The sequence below is a fragment of the Hyla sarda genome, unplaced genomic scaffold (assembly GCF_029499605.1).
Source record: "Hyla sarda isolate aHylSar1 unplaced genomic scaffold, aHylSar1.hap1 scaffold_218, whole genome shotgun sequence".
Taxonomy (NCBI): Eukaryota; Metazoa; Chordata; class Amphibia; order Anura; family Hylidae; genus Hyla; species Hyla sarda.
In genome coordinates this window covers 99,081-102,500 of record NW_026608850.1, presented here as the reverse complement: position 1 = coordinate 102,500, position 3,420 = coordinate 99,081, and positions in this window count along the sequence as shown.

The window sequence follows — 3,420 nt, the reverse complement described above, 5'->3', positions numbered from 1 at the left end:
CCGGGCCCGGTTCTCCGCAGGGGGAGGAGGCATGGCACGAGCCCGGGCCTCGGCGAGCCTTCCCCGGGCAAGGGCTCCGGGGAAGGCGGCGTTGGAAACTTGAGAGAGTTTGGAGGGCCAGTCTCGCACGCTAGAGCAAGGTTGCCCTGAGCATAAAATTGAGAAAAAATAAAATAAAAATTCCGCAGAGGTGGGGGGAGAGGTGGTCAGACTACCCGAGGAGGGCGCACCATAGCCGGGTATGCCCCCGCGGAGGGTCCCCTGTGAGACTTCCGGTGGGACTTTGAAAGGAAAAAATAAAATAAAATCAAAGTCCCCCCCCCTGGTTCTCTCGAGGGCACCCGGCCGGACGACTACCCGAGGAGGGCTCACCTCCCCTGGGCAAGGTCTCCGGAAGGGTCACCCGGACGACTTCCAGGCCTGACGATTATCTCGAAACCGAGAACCGCTATGAGAACAGATTCGAAGGCCGTATCCGGGTGACAGTTCCACGAGTCGGGCATGACAGAGTGGCACGCGTTCACAAAACTGCATAGCAGCATGGCGACCGGCTACCTCAGAACGGCCACCTGCCTGGGGATAGCAGGAGAGCGAGAAGCACGGCTGCTCTCTCGGGGTACGCCAGGGCCGAGCGCGGGCTCGCCTGCGGAAGAACCCCTGCCTTCTCCCACGGTGAATTCCGGGGGGGGGGAGACGGGGCCGGTTCACGTACCCGACCCGGGGCTTGCGCGGTCCCCGGGCAAAGCCTCCGGAAGGGTCCCCTTACACGCACAGACCCGGAGAGGCTAAAAGGGCGGGAGGCGCGGGTCCCTGTACCAAGGCAGGGCGCGCCGTCCTTGGGAACAGGATGGGCGACACGTACCCCTGACAGAATACGAGTCCCGGTTGTCAGCCCTGGGGGAGTCGTGAGTACCTGTGCCCAGGCAGGGTCCACCGAACTCGGGCAATGCCTCTGGAAGGGTCCCCCGAAAGACTTCCGGGCCTGACGATTATCTCGAAACCGAGAACCGCTATGAGAACGGATTCGAAGGCCGAATCCGGGTGACAGTTCCACGAGTCGGGCATGACAGAGTGGCACGCGTTCGTAAAACTGCATAGCAGCATGGCGACCGGCTACCGCAGAACGGCCACCTGCCTGGGGATAGCAGGAGAGCGAGAAGCACGGCTGCTCTCCCGGGGTACGCCAGGGCCGAGCGTGTGCTCCCCTGCGGACGAACCTCTGCCTTCTCCCTCGGTGAATGCCGGGGGGAACGGGTCCGGTTCGCGTACCCGACCCGGGGCCGGTCGGTCCCCGGGCAAAGCCTCCGGAAGGGTCCCCTTTACACGCACAGACCCAGAGAGGCTAAAAGGGCGGGAGGCGCGGGTCCCTGTACCCAGGCAGGGCGCGCCGTCCTTGGGAACAGTTGCAGCGGAACGGCCACCCGTGCCAGAGGGCCGGGACGTCGAGCGAGTCGAGCAACTCCGGCGGGCGGTCCGCCGAAGTCCCCCGGTCCCGGGGGTGATGCGCGCGTGCCCTGCCGGCACCCTCTTTGGACCGGAGGGGCCGAGCTATGGGCGTAATTTCTCGGTTTTTCATCCTCTGAAGGTCCCTCGATCGATCTGGCGAGGCGCGATCCGGCGGGGAGCGACCCTCTCGTTCGGCCGGGCTCCGGAGCCCGTGTCGGCGAAGGCGAGAGGGTCTCGCTCCCCCTGACGCCGCATCGTGCCGGGGCTCGGGGGGGCCCTTAGGGTATACCCCCTCCCGGCGGAACTCCCGCCGGGAAAGGGGTCGTCCCTCCCGGGAGGCGAGCTTGAGCGGCACGGAGTGGGCTCCCCCAGATGTGTCCGGAGAGAACGGCATCATTCGCAATATCCCCAGACGGTCGTTTCGACGCGCGATCCGGCGGGAACCGACCCCCTCGTCCGGCCGGGCCCCGGAGCCCGTGTCGGCGAAGGGCCTCGATCCCCCCGGTGCCGAGTCGCGCCACGGCACGGTCCGGAAGGCTATATCCGTCTTTGAAGGTCCCTCGATCGATCTAACGAAGCGTGATCCGGCAGGGAGCTAGCCACTCTGCGGAGCCCGTGTCAGTAAAGGCGAGAGGGTCCCCCTCCCCCCAGATGCCGCATCGCGCCGGTGCGGAGGCGGCGGCTGCCGCCAGATGCGCGACGAGGGGTCGGCGGTCACGAAGGGCACAGGGAGGGTGGCCGGGCGGTCCGGCAGGAAGCGCAACCGCGTCCCGGCGAGGGAGACCCAAGGCCCCAGGGCCTCTCCCCTAAGCCGCGGGCGTCGGAGTGCGCGCAGCGGGACCGCGCCTCGGCTGCCCTCCCTCGGCCTCCCTCGCGGAGGGGGGCCGAGCCGTCCCAGGAGACGCGCGAGCGGGACGGCTCCCCGACGGCCACCGTACCCCCCCGGAGAAAGGCAGCGGTACCGCCGGGCGGGTGGGCGGACCCCGTCGGGCGGCCCGGCGGAGCTCCTTCGTAGGCTGAGCGTAAAATCGACAAAGTCCCGATCGGCGTGTCCCCGGGGGGCAAAGCGCGGGTCCCTGCATCCCAGGCAGGGCGCGCCCACCTCGGGCACGGTATCCCGGAACCCGGAGCGGCGGAGGGGTCGGCGGTCCCGAAGGGCATAGGGAGGGGCGGCCGGGCGGTCCGGCAGGAAGCGCAACCGCGTCCCTGCGCGGGAGACCCAAGGCCCCTCGGGGTCCTCGAGGCTGCCCGCGAGACTCCGGTCCCGTGTCGGCGAGCCTCGCTCCCCGGGCCTCTCCCCTAAGCCGCGGGCGTCGGAGTGCGCGCAGCAGGACCGCACCTCGGCTGCCCTCCCTCGGCCTCCCTCGCGGAGGGGGGCCGAGCCGTCCCAGAACATGCGGCGGGCGGGACGGCTCCCCGACGGCCACCGGCCCCCGCCGAGCCCACCCCGGGCGCGGGATCCTTGGAGAGCAGACACCCGGAGGAATGCAGCGGTACCGCCGGGCGGGTGGGCGGACCCCGTCGGGCGGCCCGGCGGAGCTCCTTCGTAGGCTGAGCGTAAAATCGACAAAGTCCCGATCGGCGTGTCCCCGGGGGGCTAAGCGCGGGTCCCTGCATCCCAGGCAGGGCGCGCCCACCTCGGGCACGGTATCCCGGAACCCGGAGCGGCGGAGGGGTCGGCGGTCCCGAAGGGCATAGGGAGGGGCGGCCGGGCGGTCCGGCAGGAAGCGCAACCGCGTCCCTGCGCGGGAGACCCAAGGCCCCTCGGGGTCCTCGAGGCTGCCCGCGAGACTCCGGTCCCGCGTCGGCGAGCCTCGCTCCCCGGGCCTCTCCCCTAAGCCGCGGGCGTCGGAGTGCGCGCAGCAGGACCGCACCTCGGCTGCCCTCCCTCGGCCTCCCTCGCGGAGGGGGGCCGAGCCGTCCCAGAACATGCGGCGGGCGGGACGGCTCCCCGACGGCCACCGGCCCCCGCCG